The following is a 21,203-nucleotide window of genomic DNA, read 5'->3' on the forward strand; positions in this document are numbered from 1 at the left end:
CACTCGTCACGTTGAGACATAAGATGTTAAGTCTCATTTGCCCAATAATTTCACAGTAAACACAGTAATGTTTACACATTACTGCTTCACTGCAGAAATAGGCGCCCTTGTGGTTGCTATAATCTAGCCGGCATCCTGTCCAAAGGAGCCTCCCACTGGTCTGTCTTAAACAGTCAGCCATTGAATATAAAACATCAAGCTAATATCAAAATTGCTCATACATTCTCGGGCTGTCATGTAGTCTATCTCTACTAATATAATAAATATGAATGTAAGTTTGTTTGTTACGCTTCCTAAACCACAGAACGCATTCTGATGGAATTTAGTACCTACAGAGATAGACTAGAGCTTGGAAAAGGACATAGGCTACCTTTATTTGCGAAAAAATATATGAAAGGTTTGAAATAGGGGATGGAAGTGCGTCATTATCCAAGATGACATCATAAAACTTTGTTTTCAAGTAAGAGATCATTTAATATATATATTTGGTCTAGCGTTTATAATTGGGAACTGTCTCCTAAATAAGCACCTCAGGATGGTCAGAATAAAAAACGAAAGAACTTGCAGATTTTGCCTTGAGGCCGATGAAACGCCTCTTCATCTCCTCTGCAAATGCAGCCCACTAATGCATAAGCGTAACACCATCTTGGCGACTATAACCTACTGCCAGATGCTGTTTGCAATACTCGTGTCAAGAAGTTACTGCGGTTCATAAACGCGACAGGGCTTGACAACGAGCAATAAGTATGAGTGGCGAATACAATAGTCCAATTCTGGACGCGGTGTTACTAGGACCCAAACAGGACTAGGCATATAGCCACCCTCTGTAAATAATAATAATAATTATAGCGTTTTTAAAATTTCGCCCTTTTGTATAAGCTAGTACGTTAAATATCTATGTCTCTGGTGAAAACACTTTGACAACCACCAATTAAAAGTACCGTTTGCAAACAGACGACTGCTAGCTGATGTTTAGCATTGGGATTATGTTTAAGTCCGTTTTCGAGAAGGATTAAGGATCAAGTTTGTTTTAACACTGTTTTCGTAACTAAGGACAAAATATACAAAAACACTTGATTGGCTTCTAGAATACGGCCCAGTGTTTGATTCATTTGGGTTAGTTTACAAAAAAAAAAGATCACACGAGATCAGCGAAAACTTAGTCAAGGTTAATAACACGAAATGGTGTTTTTTTTGTTCTTTATTCATAAATTTTCAGTATTATTTCGACTACATTCACCCGAACGAATGTTTTATAGCCGAGTATGACAACTGAATACCTTACAATACTAGCCACAAGTACGCCTAAAGCAATTATCATATTACAAATTCAATTGGAATGTCGGGCGGTCGTTCGTAATTTTTTTTTTCACTAAACGGTCTATAATATGTGTCAATTGGGTGTTATACTTATAAACTTAGTTTTTTTTTAATGATAGTAAGGTATGAGACGAGCAGGACGATCAGAATTGATATGCCCTGCCCATTGCAATGCAGTGCCCCTCAGGATTCTTGAAAATACCCAAAAATTCTGAGCAGCACACAATTGCGCTCGTCACCTTCACACATAAGATGTTAAGTCTCATTTGCCATTTGTCCAGTAATTTCGCTAGCTACGGTGCCCTTCAGACCGAAACACAATATAACAATGTTTACGCGCCGTAGGCACCGTTGTGGTTCCCATAATATAGCCGGCATCCTGTGTAAAGGAGCCTTCTAATGGTAGTCGGCCTATTCTAAAATAAAAACAATTCGGTTTTATGTTTCAATAAAGATATAAAGAGAATATACTCAAATGATCGCTCAGCCGGCAAGCACAACCTAAACAAACCCAAATAAACAATAATTTAATACTGAGCTTAGCAAACTCGTGTTTCATATGTTTTACTGTCCAGGTATTTGACATGAGGATTTAAAATACAAATGAGTTTAAGCGTGGTATTAGGAATATTCAAACGACTTCACAATCTTTTGTTTGTACAAAAAAATATTAATTTGGCACTGAATACAGAATGTCGAAAAGTCGTTGTGCGCATTACGGAATAGCTACGTAGTAGATTTCAATTCTTCTTAGTTTAAACTCTTAGACACTTGGCACTTATCAAAACAAAAAATTGCGATAACTTCAATTCGATTCATTGTGTATCCATCTGAGTATCGGGTGTTTCTCTACAATGCGGTTTTCAAGGAATTTTCTTCAGATGTCCTATTAGTTGTTTATTTGTTCAAGTTTTGTACATTCTTAAAAATCCGAGCTAGGCTCAGTCGTCTAGATCTTATAAAATTATATTTCAATACATCATTATAACATAATGTTAATTAAGTCAATTGTCATATTGTTTTAGACAGCGGTAATTATTAAATTACAGCTGTTTTCTTAATACAAGATAGATATCGACAACCCTATTCTGCGCAAACATGGCCGTACTGCACACCAGTGGGATCTTTGCACAGGATGCCGGCTAGATTATGGGTACCACAACGGCGCATATTTCTGCCGTGAAACAGTAATGTGTAAGCATTATTGTATTTGGGGCTGAAGGGCGCCGTAGCTAGTGAAATTACTGGTCAAATGAGACTTGACATGTTATGTTAAGGTGACGAGCGCTATTGTGTGCTCCTCAGAATTTTTCGGTTTTTCAAGAATCCTGAGCGGTACTACGTTGCAATGGCCAGGGCGTATCAATTACGATCAGCTGAACGTCCTGCTCGTCTGTTCTCTTATTTTAATAAAAAAAAACTTAGCGTATGATAAGCTTGCTTTGTGTTATAGTTTTTCCACAAGTAACTGGTATAGAACGTCAGGCATTAATTATAATATATTAATTTTATATATAATATTATTATATATAACGTCACTTTTAAGTTTTTATTAACTTATGTTAAAATAAAAATAAAGTATTCAAATTTTTAGTAGATCATCTATGACGAAAAATAATATTTTGTATGAAGCTGCCGGAAATACTTAGATTAAGTTCACAAGAAAATGTTATTAGACTACAGTGAAACAGTTGTTTTTTTTTTTTCGAGAGGAGTAAAATACATTTACTCGGGCTCGGGTGTAAACACCCCCTACCGACTAAAAACCTCCTCTGTGCTGTTAGCCCTGAAGGCTTTTACAGCGAAGCCGGGCCCCCCGCCCTTGGAGGCCGACGATGAAACAGTTGTAAAGATAACAATAATATGTCACTATTCTGTATCTTTTCGTATAATTATATTTAATTATAATATTTATTAAATACTAGCTGACCCGACAGACGTTGTTCTGTATAATATAATAAATAAAATAATGTTTTTTTTATGAATTAATATGTTAATATGTTAAAACCATAACATCAAGAATTATTTCGTAAAATCATTTGAAAATATTTTTTCAATTTGTTTTCTGTACGACGGGGGACACATCAAGGAAAAATTTATATGTTTATATTTTTCGAGAATTTTCATATTTATTCACCTTTTAAACCTTCCCTGGACTTCCACAAATTATTCAAGACCAAAATAAGCCAAATCGGCCCAGCCATTCTCGAATTTTAGCAAGACTTACGAACAGCAATTCATTTTTATATATATATAGATATTATTAATTACTTATTATTTAATAATAATCTATAATAATATTATAAAGAGGAAAGATATGAATGTTTGTTTGTTTGAACCGATTTGAAAAAGCTAAAGCTCCACTCCTCAGATGACATAGACTATATTATTATATTTAAAAAAAAAGATAGGGATCCTTAGTAAAACTTCAATAATATAATAACCCAAGGTGAAAAAAAATACCTTAAATATACTTTACATCACGTGCGCTCCGAATTGATGATAGAATTAAATAATGTAAAAAGACATTGCAGAACACATTATTATTTACAAAAAGTGTACGACAGCATTATGTTATAAGTGTTCTTTGATTTTAAAAATTACACGCTTTTTATTAGCTTCACTTGTATGTATGTTCGTTTGTAAGCGACTTATTTGGGCGCGATTTTGACCCACTTAAAACGGCCAGTTTTCGATCAAAGTTCGTAGATTTATCGAGGATCGATGACGATACATTATTTTGATTTAATACAAAAATTATTCCATTTTTCAATTTGTAAAATAAGATTTTTGTTAATCTAATGCTATTTTCAATAACGTATCTCTAGTTACGAATATATTGCTATCACCGTCGAATGACAAGATCTTATCTATCCATAGTTATGTCCAATACAGTTATAGTCCAATGCTATCTGTCGATAGGTTATTGAAATTTAAGTAAGCGTAAAGGATTTGACTACCTTTAGTAAGTAAACTATGGATAGATAGGTTATTGAAAACGGCCGTTAATATTCATATATCGTTTGTTAGACAGGAAATGATGTTAATTTTAAATTTCCACCCTTATCTCTAACCAATATATCTAATATTACGAAATTTTCGAATACCAAAGTGAAATTTTAATGCAACAATGCAAATAAGAGTTTAATAAAACTAAAAAAAAAACTTAACAGTAGGAAATTTTTTCTATGTTCGCTTTTCTATAAAAAGATTTTTTTTTTAGTTTTTTTTAACAACTATTTATTTAAGTGAGATGTCGCTACCACGTGCCCAGTCTTATGTGTACGCGGACGAAGTCGCGGGGTATAAGCTGTTAATGATAAAATTCAATGATTCGTTTTAATTATTTTGATTTAATTGTAATTCTGTTTCATATTTCACAAAATTGTTTATACGTCCTTGCTCCAACAGCAGGCATTTATGGTTGTGTTGGTGCTAATGGAACCTATATTTATTATTAATGGTTCCAACCTAACCTAAATCTACCTCGTTCAATTATAATACAAGGGCCTTCATTCATAACGAACAATGCAGGAATTTCCATTATATTGCGTACTTTGTGTTGGAGAAAGTTAATATAATAGACAAATATATTGCCAGTAGTAATTACCACAATTTTACACATTTTAGATACGAATTTTAACGCGGCAATTCTCCATTTCGCTTGATAAAGCGACCGTGAATATTTTTTGGATGGCGCGTTGACGCGTTGCGCCACAGAATATATAATAATATAAGTACAGAAGATTTACTCATCAAAATACCTAAGAGTACTTCAAAAAAAAGACGTGTGGCACTCGGGGACTGCCGCGGTGAAGTTATTGCATAGCATTTTTATCAACTTATGCAATTATAATTTTTTATTTATGCAGTATTTTTTTTTAATAAAATTCATTTTAAAAAAAGCAAACGGGAACTGGGTAAAATTTAACTTGCAAGATTTGATTACAGACAGACAACGGGACAGGCGAAACTAAATAAAAATGCTTGTCATAATAATAAAAATTAAAAAAAAAGTGATAAAAAATAAAGAAATTCAAAAAAAAAACAAGATGTACCCCCGGGCTCGAACCTGGGACCTTCTGCACAACGAGCATATGTGATAGCCGCTGTTCCACGTCAACTGTAAAAAGTGTGCCAAAATATCTATATACATCTAGTAAGTAAGTGTTAGGTTATTTTCGTTACGGAATTGCTGGATTCGGTCCCAAATTTCAAGGCCCGCGATAGAAGCTATGCAATAGCTTAAAATAAAAGTGTGTGTGTCAGCTCCGAAGCACAAATGGAGTTTACTCCTCAAGAACGATTGTCTTTGAACAGGTACCTTCTAAATAAAATCAAGTCCCATTGGACTTGATTTTCGTCGGTTACAGACAGACATATAGCAGAAACAATTAAAAGCGTATAAATTAAAAAAGATCGATATCATATTATGTAAGGGTAAATAACGCATTAATGCAAAATTCTTAAAGAATATTATATTATATATTTTTATTTTATTTACATTTTTTACGAGTATTCCGCAAAATATTATACATTTAAGTTGATCTTACATGATATGTAATCTAACATTATAATTACGTTATCGAATCATTCATTATCATAACTGAAACTACAAAAATAGTTAATAGATAATAAATCTTAATAAACTTTTAAAAATTTATACATATTAAAAAAATAAAATAATAAGTTAGGTTAAAAATTGTCTATTTGGCGTGAAATGCGCTATATATATACTCTCCATATTAAATTAAACATTTAATTATGTGCATAGCTCATATAAATTTGTATGAACTATATTGATAATTTAATATTTGATAAATACAAAGCACACATGTTTATATATACAACACATGTCATATTAATGTATGAATTGTAACTTACTTAGTACCCACGTGCTTATCAGATTTTCCGGCACTATTATTTACACCACTTTCTTCCATAATTTATAAAATTTTCACTTAACTTTATGAAAGTATAATATTAAATCAATTTCAATAATATAATAAACCTTCAAAGTACAAGAAAGTGAAGGTGCGCGAGAAATGTTGAGCACCAAAAACGTTACTTTGCCATTTGATGAGTAGGTTTTAGTCTCCATATTTTACTCATACCGGGCATCTTATATGAAAATCGATTCTTAAGTAGTAAACTCCAAAAACAACTGGAGTTGTTACTGTATGAAACGAAAATGTCCACTTATGAAAAAATATTTAAACTAAATTAAAATATCGACTTGTTTATATTTGGTAATGGTAAACAATTTCTCATGGAACTGGGGAATCGAATTAAGGATTAATAATTCCAAGGATAATTAATTCCACCTTCGCACGACACGCCACAAGTAAGGATATCATCCCCACCTTCTGGATGTGTGGCGGTCCTCCACAGTGCGGTTTTCAAGGAGCTTTCTTCCTCCTACTACGAAGCTGTGGAATGAGCTTCCTTGTGCGGTATTTCCGGGACGATACAACATGGGTACCTTCAAAAAAAGCGCGTACATCTTCCTTAAAGGCCGGCAACGCTCTTGTGATTCCTCTGGTATTGCAAGCGTATGTGGGCGGCGGTGATCACTTAACACCAGGTGACCCGTACGCTCGTTTGTCCTCCTATTCCATATAAAAAAAAGGGAATCTGGACTATTGCTACGATGCAATTAAGTGCAATTCAGATAGCACAGAGCTAATTGCCTACACTTATATTAACCTAGGAGTTGCCTCTCTACCTCGCGCAAGACTTACCTGCTCTGACGACGGTAGGGTTGTCTAAATTTAAAAAATAATTTAATCTGAATATTTAATAACTTATTATACAACTTTGTGAATAAATGACGTTTCAAATTCTGACGAGATAAACCTAAACTAGATGTTAGTACTATTATGTATTTTGTAGTAGTGTGGACAGTGGAGGTATATCAGATTTATTTTTCATTTTTACCATGTTAGCATAGGTGGGTAAGTACGTTTAACTTATATGTATTATCTATGGTATAACGATACAGATCATTAATCTCAAATATCAGATATTCATTATTAAATACTTATAAATTCGTGAAAGAATAATACACCATCCTGGTATTTATACTTACTTCTGTACCTACCTAAGTACCTATGTGCCTAGGTATAACTTATTTAGTACCTATTATACATGATATTATTAAAATAACTACTTTAAACTGTGTATTATTACCTTTCAGCGTCCTTAGAAAGCTTGGTCAATCTGGATCGCAATTCATGTTTAAATGGCTACACTCGAGAGTTTCTGCTTGCTTGTCCCTACTGGATAAGCCACGCTGGCGTGGCCGCCTCGCGAACGCTATTATGACTATGCTGCTGCCATCCGCCAACAACCCAGAAAGCGGACAGTGCTGAGGACAGAAAGTGGAAGCGGGCACGCCCGCAACGAACCCGCTTGTAGAGCTGTGTCAAAGGGTCTGACCGACAAGGATGGCTTCTTTAAGGTGGAGCGGAAGAAGAGGAGACCTCCTAGTCATAACCAATGTGGCACAGCACCGATAGGACAGAACCAGCTCCTGCGTCCCGTAATCCCAGCGACGTATATCTACGTCTCTCGCTTTCACCACACCACCAAGGCCTCCGACATTGTTCAGTACTAGGTGGAGAAGACAAGGTTCCGGTTGGGGACCGGACGCGTCACGCAGTAGACTTCAACTCTTTTGTTGTTCGCGTCCCGACACAACATATATCAACCTTCCTGGACGTGCAGCTGTGGCCGAAGGGGGTCGTGTTCCGCAAGTATCGCGGACGTCGCCGACCGCCGGAAGCTACCGAACCCGCGCCTCACATCGCCGCGAAAATGTGACGTAGATTTAAGTTATATATCATATGTATGTTAGACTATAAGGTATTTATTTTATGGGCCATGTAGCTAGAAATAAAGGAATTATTATATTATTATTACCTAATTACACAAGGAGTACCAACAACACGCGTCAAACTCTGCAGTTTTGTTATTCGAGTCGGTTTTGGCGCGCACTGCTCCATCAGGCTTATTGGAGCACTCGTGAATGTGAAAGTGATTTTAATTTGTCATTCATACAAAATAAATTCAACTTTATTCTCACAGTAACAGACTAAGTTTTTCCTTAACGTTGTTCATGAACTCAATACAAGTTTTCAATTGGACAAAATATTTCCAAAGAAGTTTCCACCACAAATGAGTGTTAATTCTCGAACACGAGTAAATACCATTTCCTTTGTTGAATCTATCAATACGTTTAAATTCGTGCCAAGTCTCGATGCAGGAATATACGAATAGCATTCGATGCTTCCAATCAGAAACCGTAGGAACTTTGAATGTGGCTATTCTGTAAGAGTGGAAAATTGGAAATGGCGACCAATTTTAAAATTCGTTCGAATATTGGTAGCATGTCACAAAATACTTTTGAATAAAATTTTATGAAACAGTTTAAGTTTTATTCTTCTATCCATAGACAGAATATATTAGCATATAGACGATCTGACAGCACGATGATGCGGGACCATTTTGATTTGTTAATTTGTACCTACCATTCAATAAATTTTCAATAAATTTTAATTTGTACCTATTATTTTTACCAGTAGGAGAATTTTTTGCAGGAATGCAACAGGAAACTGGCTAAATTATGGGTACCACAGCGGCGCCTATTTCTACCGTGAAGCAGTAATGTGTAAGCATCACTGTATTTCGTTCTGAAGGGTGCCGTAGCTAGTGAAATTACTGGGCAAATGAGACTTAGCATCTTATATCGCAAGGTGACGAGCGCAATTATTGTAGTGCCGCACAGAATTAATAGGTTTTTCAAGAATCCTGAGCGGCACTACATTGTAATGGGCAGAGCGTATCAATTACCATGAGCTGAACGTCCTGCTCGTCTCGTCCCTTATATTTATAAAAAAAGTTAGGTACTTCTTCAATCTTAGACAATTTATACATCTAACTGTTAGGCAATGCATGACTACAGGGCCGGGGTATTACTTTAGTGTGCATGACAGGTACGTCTTACACTCGCGACATGTGAGTCACTTTGTTTTAGTGTGCGTGCGTTCCTGAATATTTTTGTTAACTCTTCGTCGTAAGTTTTTTGAAAGTGTTCACAACTGTCCCAGATGTATGCTGCTATGTAGACGTATTATTCAATGTACTAAAATACTATACCTCTTCTCTCTTGCACGCTCTGTTGGTATGTTTGTCTAATCGTAAGTAAATTGTCAATCTATCTTACTACCTATACCTTATCAGCGATTACTTTGTTCTATCTCAGCCTGTAACTGAAAAACGCTAAATGTCTTTGTGTCAGTATATTGACGTCCAACTAGACTCAAAATCATGCTAAAAAATTCTTAAGCAAAACTCTACCTACGCGTCTAATAGGAAGAGATTTCGTTCAGTTGTGTTTCGACCGCGCTTTGAATACAACGTCACGCAATGATATTCACCACTTTTTAAATACATATATTCAGCGATTGTAGCTCTAATTCTTCATAACATATTTATCATAATAGAAATATTAATCGTTTAGATTCAAGAGCGCCTTTTTGTATTAACTTCATTTGACTTTGATACTCCAGGAACTAAATATTAAACAGTGTTTATCTGGCAAAGTGCAGTCCCGCATAATCACCTTCTTTGGAAACATATCGACGCAGCCAGTCTGTAGAACGTATTATCGTTCAGGGTCAAACGGAAGGCCACCTATGCGATGGACCACCCTGATCAAACTGCAGTGGGCGATCCTGTACAGGAGTATACTCGAATTATCTCTAACAGAGAGAGAGAGGATGAAAAATTGTGAGGCGCATTAGATATCTCTCCTACTTAAAACTTCTAGATTACCATGACCGCTTTGTAAAGAGCGTATCGAACGAGAAAAAAAAGGTGCCCAAGTAATATTATTCAAAAAATTTAAATTAAACACTTTTAAAGCATTAAAACGCGTGTAATTGTAACTGTGTTTTTACTTTAGGTTTTTGCGTAAAAGTTGCATTTTTAATATTACCAGTCCCCCTGAAAACGAGATCTGGAAAGGTCTTGAAACGTCGGGTTAACTAAAATAATGCTGAAAATGTAACTTTTACGCAAAAATCGAATGTAATATATTGTTACAATTACACGCGTTTGCTTTAAAAGTGTTTTATTTAAATATGTAATACTGATGAAAGAAAATAATATAGAAAACACTGTTGTAAACTGTCATACTAAGCCATTGTAGTACAATAGAGAACTGGACTCGGAATCACCTATTTAAAGGTTGTCAAACATATCCAACCGGCATTGACTATACGTATAAATTAACTTATTCAGATAACATTAAAACATTCATTCAAATTAACACCTTAATTTCACCTGCTTCCAACTTATCTCGTTCCAAAACTGTCCGTACCGTAACATGGTCCTGCTTACCGAGCTTTTAATAAAGCTCGTAATGACTTTAGAAGTCCAAACACTCACCATGCATTACTAACTAGAGCTTCAAGTGTCAAACTAAGTTTCTGTGCTGTCGTGAAACTTAGGTGTTACACAATAATGGGCAGAGTCTATTATAGAAATGAGTTTACTCTCGTAAGTAGTAATGACGTTATTCACTTGAAAATGCAAAAAAAAAACTCCATTCCGGCTTAAGCATTACCAAAACCGCTTCAAACTGGTTAATTGTATTGTAATTTATGCAAAAGTTTTCAATGAATGTATAATTTAATGTGTATGTTACGGCAAGTGTGATTTATTGAAAATTATTAATAAGTGTCTAAAATTATTAATAATTGCCGAAAGTCAAGAAAAAGGTAAAAAATTAATACACAAATAAAATTTGAAAAACAAAATTTTATGAACGTTGCGGGATTCGAACCCACGACCTCCGGCGTTCCGTGCCGGTGCTGTAACCAACTCAGCTAACCGTTTGAGTACCGCCTCGTTATAAAATTCTGTTTGCTTTGTTCAACTGTCAGGTTGTGGATTCATCTACAGGATCTAATTTACAGTTGATAACCTGCTCATCCCCAATATTTGCATATTAGGAAATTGACTTGAGATATCGCTCTTGTAAATCTAAACAATATGTTATGTTTTTAAATTTGAAAAACAAAATTTTATAACGAGGCGGTACTCGAACGGTCTGCTCAGTTGGTTAGAGCACCGGCACTGAACGCCGGAGGTCGTGGGTTCGAATCCCGCATCGTTCATAAACTTTTGTTTTTCAAATTTTATTTGTGTATTAATCCTCAACTGTAATTTTACTCGGACAACGACCAGTCTCAGCAGCGTACGGCGTGGCACTCAATAGTTTTGTCTTCTCAAGATTGCTTAGCGGTCGTGTAAGTCGTGTGTATGTGTGCGTGCGGCAATTCGGGCGCTCTAGTTTGCAGTTCAAGTACTGTTCTATTACTACGATCCTAGTTTTGTGTACGACAAATGTATAAAAATTCAATAAAACGTTCAAAAGTTCGTAAAAAGATTGGAAATGAAGCGATCGCCCTCAGGCTATTAAATAATAAATTTTATTGTAAATATTATATTTCAAGCATACTTTTTATCTTTATGAAAAAATTAAAAGATGCCCGCTGAGTTTCTTGCGTCTCCCGTAGTTCTCAGGTCTGAGGCATACTTTTTAGAATAGGTGGTAGTTTTTGGTTAGATGGGAAGGTGATTTAAACAAAATAGCTAGCCTGTGGGCTAAAAAATAGCCCAACACCGAGGGAGATGGAAATACTTAAAGACGGCTTAAAATGTAAATGTTTTTAATTTTAACACTATCAATATAATCATAATATATATTCATTTTTATTTGCTTCGTATAAAAAAGGTAAATAAAATGTTAATTTGTGTTAGTTTGTAAAACTGGAAATAAGAGTCTTTTTACTATTTTTATTTTATTTCTTATATTCAAAAGTAAATAAATAAGTAGAATACATTGTCATAGACCCTTAACATATTGTACTGACTACTACATCTTTTCTTTAGAAATAATAATATAATTCATAATAATAATAATATGTCTCTTACCATATCAATCGCAATCGCTCTAGCGTGCTGGCTTACTTTGCAAAATACCTTTTCACAGAAATACCCTACTCCTTTAACAGCTGAACTTAAAGGATTTCTTCAAAACTCTCGGATAGGTCCGCAGAATATCGACTCTACATCTGAACTTCATCTTGTTTTAAGGGACCATCCATAAATCACGTAACACAAATTATATGGTTTTCTGACCACTCCCCCCTCGTTGCCACAGATGGTCACACTTTTGAAACACCCTCCCCCCTGTCACATAGTTTTAAATATTATTTTTACATTATAACAGTATTTTTTCCAATTTTTTTCTAAAGTCATACATAAACCTTATAAATAAAGATCAAGTTAGTATTAATATTTATTTGCAACATTCGAGTATTACTATATTAGATTTTAACTTTATATCGATGTATGTCCAGATCGATATTTTATAACACTTTCTTACATATTCGCACCATAAATACGTACAAGTTATTTTATTCATTTACCCTCTCTACACGACCAAACCCTTAAGAAATTTTCCTACATTACCATGGTTTCATTATTTTATGACTCAATTCAGTAAACAAATGTGATGCCAACAATTCTGTTCGAGGATTATCCTCTAAACAAAATAGATTCAGGAAATTGGAGGGTTATTAAGTGCGATGAATCATACAAATCGCAGCCAAAATCCAATCTTGTTGGTATTCAGTTATGAGCTGTCATATGTCAACTAAATAAACGCTAGTGATGTTCTAACAAGACGATGTTTCGGATTAATACGACCTACATTTAAATATTTTTTTGGGATGAATTTGAATTTGATTTTAGCACCCTAATTTCACCACCGGACATTACGTTAAAATGTGGAATTTCACTCGAATCATATTGCGAGGCATGTCTGGCTTTATACAACCACGGATATTGTGTGGATCTTCTTGCGTCAAACAGCGAAATAAATTACCTTAGGTACGACTTAAGAACCATCAAGCTTTGAAGCTTGCCAATACTGCCAAATCTGTAAGGTCGGAAATGTATTTCTTGACCCGTGGTGAATCAGATATCAATAGGATGTTGCCTCACTTACCATCACACGATCCTTATGTCCGATTGCCTTCTCTTATATAAAAAAAAGTACTTAAGAATAGTTTTTTTAAAGTTACTAGCAACTGAATCTACTTTTTTACACATAATCGACTGTCAGGCTGCCTGACAACATAATATTTGCAATGACTGTTTTGTGTTTTACCGAAAAAGTTTCCATAAATTTGTAAAGGCAATCAACGTTCTGCTTATTGTATTCTTGTTGTTAGATTATGAGACCTGCAAGCGTGATTTTCAACCTATATCGAGATTTATCAACTCCATCCATAAAAAAATATGCACTAGTTATACTGATAGTTCACATCTTGAATAACTTATTATAGGATATCGACTACACTCATTACACAGCCATTAAATATTTTTTGTATCGTAAAATCTACAAGAACCTACCATTAATTTTATTAGATTAATAACAACGCTAATGAGCAGTAGGGTAAAATGATAGGTACCTAAAGTAAGTAATTGAATTCACCAAAACTGATTGACATGATCCGTCTAAAAAAACAGGAGATTATTTAAATAGGCTTCAATCGAATAAAAGCGAATTGAAATATCGACTATCGATACTTTGAGTATAAGTATTCCCACCACTTCAAGAACTGTAGAATAGATTTGAAAAATATTAAGCACTCAAGTGATGCGTCAAATCTGTTGAGTCGGCTACCCTATGTAGCCGACTCAACAGATGTTAATCTTTTGTTTTCCATGGCTTACCCTGCATAATTTTTTGTATAGGAAGTTATCTTAAGTATGATTTAGATTTGCTACCAGATGCTACCAGACTTGACCATTATTTTTTATGTTATCAACGAACAATTATAGGGCTCGCTTGATAGAAACCATTGGGGATAATATTATATCATTAATATAGTGTAGTCATTAATTATAATATTGATATATCAAGCTTTTAATTTAACTTTGTCTACTGAGAATTTTACAAATGAAGCCGATAGTTGCAATTCATACTTTACAGTTTATACATTATAAATTATATACATTATAAATTATATATTATAATTATAAAATAAAAACTCATGAAGTTATATTTAATAAATAAAAAAAAAAGCCTTTATTACTGTACAAATTTTACATACTAGGTACTAAAATAGTAAAAAAGTGCCTCTAAATGCTATCGGCAAACGGTTTTTACTGTGGTACAGCTTGTCTTCCGACATAGGCCTCCTCCAAAGATTTCCATTCTGTCCTATCTTTTGCTATACGAATCCATAGTTGCCCCGCTATTTTCTTGATGTCGTCTTCCCATCTCATAGGCTGTCTACCTCTATTTCTTTTGCTATCTAGTGGTTGCCATTCAGTTATTAGTCTTGCCCATTTCTCTGTCTTTTCTCTTATCACATGAGGTTATATTTACACATGGAAAAATATTCAATTCACCAAGTTCGATATGCAGAGACGTATACAACTAGAGTAACGGTAGTAGTAGAGTAGGCTTGAACTTGACTATTTGAACAATTAAAATATATGTAATTTCATGTCGAAGATTAAAGTAATTAATCAATATGGGAAGTTATTAATAATGAAACAGGACGGTCAAGTCGAGTAAATTATAAGCACAAATTACAAATAAAAGGCAAACTTATAAACGAAGACACTGAAGTAGCCTATACTTTTGAATTATTTTTTACCGATATTCCAGTCTCCACTACAAAGAAATTGAATTCCTCAACGACCTCTGCTGTTACTGTCCGCTGAAGAAAAGTGTACCAGAATGTAACAAAAATTTTATTTTTTTTTCAATTAAGTCCCTATTATATTATTAAAGTAGTTAACTTACTTAAAGTCAAAAGAGCCAGTGACTTATATTGTGTCTAAATTAAATTAAGAAGAAATAGTAATTGAAAAGCGAACAACGCTCCGAAACAAGAAAACTATGAAGTTAGTATGCTTATCATCCCAAAGTAAAGAATGCCAGATAGAACCATAACGTCAACGTTATGGTTCAATAAAGTGTATAACGATAGCGAAGAGAAAATATTAAGTGTGCTTATAAGTGTTTCCCACACTACAATAACATTTGCTGAGTATTAAGAACTCAAATCATCCTTGAAATAAAATATCACCAGTTCGAGAGATGCTTATTCTTTAAAAAGGCATAAAAGACATTTATTTTCTCAAAATTGATTCTTTTTAATGTCATTTCTAATATACTAGACACTATTACCGCTTTGGAAGTAAATAATAGTGTTATAATAAAGAAAATCACTATAAAGAGCAAAAGGGTGACGAATTTTGTAAACGTTTATTAATTTTTTTATAAATGAAGTTACAAGTGCAGTCGTAATATTTATTTGTTTAATTTTTTCTTTGAGTGACTCTCTGTACCCAAGCTGATATATAGCACGAACAGCTCTCTTTTGCAGAGCAAACACTATATCAATGTAAGCAGCATGACCTCACAGTAAAATACGTATATAATGCTGTGAAAATAACTGAAGTACATTAATCTAGCGCTTTGTTCTTCTTAATGGCTTATGGTAATCATATAAGCCCAAAAAACAGAAGTATTTATTATTATTTTATTTAAGTAAGTGCGAAAAATGTAAGTAAGACCTGAGTATCCGACTCATGCCACCATATGGTTAAGGTCTGTAAATAATATGAATATTTTTCATAACATTTATAAGGTTGTGCGTTTCTTCGCAAAAATCTCCCTTCTCTAACTGCCAAAGCGGTATACTCGGCATTGATATATTGAGCACCATTCATTTCCATCATCACTTGGAAGAGAAGGCCAAATTGGTTTACTCAGTAATGTGAGACAATACTTCACTTCAAGCCAGCGCCTGTAAGGTGCAATCACCAGCTCACTTTTACCAGTGGGAGGCTCCTTTGCACAGGATGCCGGCTAGATTATGGGTACCACAACGGCGTCTATTTCTGCCGTGAAGCAGTAATGTGTAAGCATTACTGTGTTTCGGTCTGAAGGGTGTCGTAGCTAGAGGAATTACCGGGCAACTGAGACTTAACATCTTATGTCTCAAGGTGACGAGCGCAGTTGTAATTTGCAATCAGAATTTTAGAATTCCCTCCTCTTATCTAAAAAAAAGTACTTAATTCAAGCTTAAATAAAAATAGTCTTAAAAAAGTCACTAGACCTGAATTTACTTTTTTCCACATACATATAATCGACTGACAGCCTGCTATCTGACAACATAATATTTGCAACGACGAGAAAGTTAAGGAAAAATGATAGATTCAAGCTGAATGAATTAAATTAAGAGTAGCGTAGTCTAACGTAATGGATTCTAAATGGAAGTTAAAATGAACACAGTAGAAATGCTAAATAAGATTGGACAACTGAATAGGGCAGGGTGACTGAAATTAATCGCCTGGCTAAATAGCGAATGCTAGCTGCATTAAAATGCAACAAAATGGGGGAATTTACTGAATTAATTGAACTAACGGAATTAAGGAGTCTCACTGAATGCGAGAGACTTACTTAAGCTAAAACCTTCAAAGAAATGCTGTATCTTTTCCTTAATTATTTCTCATACCTAAATTCCTTATATGTTATATATAATTGAATTTAGGTATGTCATGACTATACTATATTATTTAAATTATTGGTAGGGCAGAAACAAAGATAAGTTAAATAGTATGGGTCGAAAAGGCATAAAAGGCATTTATTTTCTCAAAATTAATTCCTTTAGAATTCTTTTTGATGTCATTTCTGATATACTAGATACTACAACCGCTTCGGAAACAAACGGCGCTCCTAGATAGAAGAAGCGGCGCAAAAAAATCTTCCAGCATTCTTTTTTTGCGCTCTTTTAAATAAAAATATATTGTATATTGTACTGTCATTGCTATTGCTATAAAATAATCATAATCTAGTCCCAGGCTGTCCGATCACTTAGATATTCAGTTGTGGAGTAATAGGATTGACTACAAAGCCATATCTTAATAAAACATTTAAATTTATATATAGACTAGTGGACCCGACAGACGTTGTCCTGTACACACATCTTAAATTTGAAAAATCGGTCCAGCCGTTAGGAGGGGTTCACTAACATACACCTGAGCACGAGAATTATATTATATGGACGGTATTGAGAATCTAAACCATTCTCAAATACACTGGAACACACAAAAAAATCATAAAAATCGGTCAAGAAATATATATATAAAGATAATGCCTGAACAGTGACTGTTTATTATAAAAGTACATTTAGTATACATTTACCCTTAAAGCTATTACGTATCTTATGAAGCCTACTAGAATTAGTTACAAGCAATCCCTTATTTCTAGTGTTATAGCCAGAGTAAGCCTTAGTGTCACATAATTTTTCAATTTTATTACTAAATAACGCAATGTTTATCGCTGACAATAGGTTTGGTAGACTCCTTCTCTTCTTCTTCATTACTTTTTATTATTTTATTAAATAAAAAGTATAATTTATTTAAATTAAGCTTAATTGAGGAAATACCTCATAACAAATTATTAAAGTGAAACTTTTATTACATCGTCTCAAACTTTTTCGTCTGTGAGTTGCATGTCGCGTGACGGTCGGGCGGCGCCTATAGTTCGCAGCAGCTGACCGTGTAGTGTATAGACTATTACTCGTTTGTTCCAGTGCTCCACGCCATTTTGTTTGTTTTTGTCAGTGTTTAATGTAAATATATTATTCCAAAAATTTTTAGTTCAATGTCTATAATGTGAAAAAGCGGCTTCACTTTTACCGTGGCTTCATAAATCCACACAATCCTTTTTTTTTACTTATTTTGTAATTACTACAACAAATTGAAAAAAATATGAAGCTTACGTATTTTTTTTTGTATAGTTTTGCGCACTTGGTATTGCTTTTACCTGGTATTTAGGTAAACGAGAATACCACGCGCCTTAGACACACTTACATCGTTTCAATCTATATGTGAATCGAAAGGTATGGGATGGTAAAACGTGAAGAAATGCCAAAATGCCAAACGATTTTCCGGTTGTATCAGCGATCACTTTCAAACGTCTCAACAAGAAGAATGTTTCCATATTATTTACGAAGACCGAACAATATTCATTTATTTACATTTTGTCGTAACATCGAGACGAACAATTCTAAAAAGCGGGATAAAATTGTGACACGGTAAGGGATTCACAATAAAACGGTTGACATTTCTCAGCCGTACTTATATTTCTAAGGAAAAGGTTCAAAGGTGATGTGTCAGTGGACCGTATTTTGGAAGATTGATAGGAACGCTTTGGGGCCGATTTCTAATGTATTCTTTAATATATTTTTTTTTCTCTAACGTCTTTTTTGGTAACGTTTCTTCCATAATTCTTAATCAAATTTAATGATTCTAATATACGCTGCTATATATATATATATATATTGCTGTCATCTCTGTTCTGGCGCACCCCAGTATCAGCTCGATCCATTTGACCGCGTGCAACGTAGAGCACCTCGAATTGTGGGGGACCCAGTGCTCTGTGAACGGCTGGATCACTTGGCATTGCGTAGAGAAGTCGCTTCATTGTGTGTCTTCTACCGCATTTATCACGGGGAGTATTCCGAAGAGCTGTTTAACCTGGTTCCTGCCGCCGAATTCCACCTTCGCACGACACGCCACAAGGTAGGATATCATCCTCACCATCTGGATGTGTGGCGGTCCTCCACAGTGCGGTTTTCAAGGAGCTTTCTTCCACGTACTACAAAGCTGTGGAATGAGCTTCCTTGTACGGTGTTTCCGGGACGATACGACATGGGTACCTTCAAAAAAAGCGCGTACACCTTCCTTAAAGGCCGGCAACGCTCCTGTGATTCCTCTGGTGTTGCGGGAGATTGTGGGCGGTGGTGATCACTTAACAACAGGTGACCCGTACGCTCGTTTGTCCTCCTATTCCATAAAAAAAATTGTTTTAAGAAGATTTCAATCTCTCGATAGTATAAATGCATGTATTGGTGTTATAAGTATGATTATGATAATGCTTGTACTATTTGATTTTTTAAACATTCCAACTGACGTGCACAAAATATCAAAATGATTAAAATTTACATTATAAGCTTCACCAATTCGATATAAAGGCAAGCGTTTGCCTGCGTTTGTACGACATAATGTGGTGGCAAAAAGTTGAGCTCTACGACAATTGGAACTCGTAGGAACTTTGTTCATTATCTTATTTGTAAGTGCGATACAATCGTATTTGCTTTCAATCACATATATCATAAAGCATCATGCTTTATGATATATGTCATCACTTACGTCAAGTTGTAAGCGTCTGTCGTTAAGTACTAATAAATTAAATCAAGTGTACTTACAAACCTCTTAGAAGAGCCACAGTGAAATGATAAAATAATAATTTAATTATCTAGACAGCCGTTGCTTCAGTGCATCAGCTTTTATTGAAATATCAAGAAAAACTTTCTGAGTATCTTTAAGAAATGTGATAATATCAGATGCTATCACTAAAGAAATTGAAGAAAGAATAAGGAAGTCCGAAGTGCGTTATAAACGCATAACAACATCATGGACTTATTAATTTATTCAGGAAAGAAACTGTACAACTCAATACATTTAAAAAACAAAACATAAAATATAAATCATTGACCAATAAAAGTTTCCACAGTTAAATTTTACATAGAATAAAACGAGCAAATTAATTACAATTTAAAAGTATAATATGTATTATATTTAATTGAAAAAAATATAATATTAATGGATAATTATTAATGGTTTTTAAATTTTTAAGTAAATAAAGAGATGCTATGTTATTATGTACAAATATGAGTATAACTTAGTTCAATCAACTTCTGTAACGAACCTCAAAAGTAATCAATTGAACACTATTCTTAACACAAGAAGGTGAATGAAGGCATTCTACTTATGAAGTAAATCTTGAGTAAATCGGTAATTCTTAAGATATAACAAAAATCCCAAATTTCCCCCTACTCTTACTGATACTGAATCAGGTCCCTTTTTAGCGGCTTGCTTTCATGAAAAGTGCCACACTTTTAGTGAAAATCATGACACAACTCGATATCTCTCACGCGGTCGATTTAAATCGTTTGAGAAGTTTTCACTTCAATAATTTGATCGACGGAATTTTACTATGTGAACTAATTTGTCAGTGATCTCCTCTTCAGTTTCATTTACTCGATTAGAGTCGACTTTAGCTCGCTGAGCATCTCAGCTCAATCTCATTTAATACAAAATTAAAAAGTTTTACTTCAAAAACGAATTAAAGTTTTGCAGAACTTACGACTCTCTTTATTAGAAAATTCAAAGCTCGTGGTGGTGATAGCTGGTGTTGTGGATGTCCCTTGTCTATGGGCGGTTGTCTCACCACATTTCAGCACCTGCCCCATTGGGCAAATTCGCCATAAGATTATATTTAAAAAAAATATGTTTTTTGGTTAATAGGATTTTGATTTATTAAGTCTAAATATAAAATTTTTAAAAAGTCTGAATCTTTTAATGATGATTTTTAACACTTTTTTTTAAAGTTTTGATGTTAATAACAACTTGATAGGCGTAACAGAAAAACTATCAAATATAATAAATTTCTTTAAAAACAATATGGAAAGAAGCGTATTTGGAATTAATTAATTTGCCGTGGCGGGAAAGTTATAAGCAAAGTCAAAATATAAAAATGTATGCGTGTAATCTATACGCTTGATTGAAATAAAATTTAATAAAAAGTTTCTATGACTCTGCCATCTCATTTATCTGATGTTTATTTTATATTCTATAATATAAAATTCATTATTTTTAATATATTATAAGTTTCACTCATTAAATTGCAAATAAAAAAATCTTCATGTGTGTTTGTTTAT

General features: G+C 34.1%; 1 protein-coding gene across 1 annotated transcript in view; it reads left to right on the plus strand.

Annotated features, from left to right (window-relative positions):
• Nucleotides 1-21,203, plus strand: part of LOC126974727 (synaptotagmin-7) — a 175,775-nt gene that overhangs the window by 94,128 nt on the left and 60,444 nt on the right. The gene's annotated exons all lie outside the window — the stretch shown is intronic.

The sequence above is a fragment of the Leptidea sinapis genome, chromosome 33, assembly GCF_905404315.1.
Source record: "Leptidea sinapis chromosome 33, ilLepSina1.1, whole genome shotgun sequence".
Lineage (NCBI taxonomy): Eukaryota > Metazoa > Arthropoda > Insecta > Lepidoptera > Pieridae > Leptidea > Leptidea sinapis.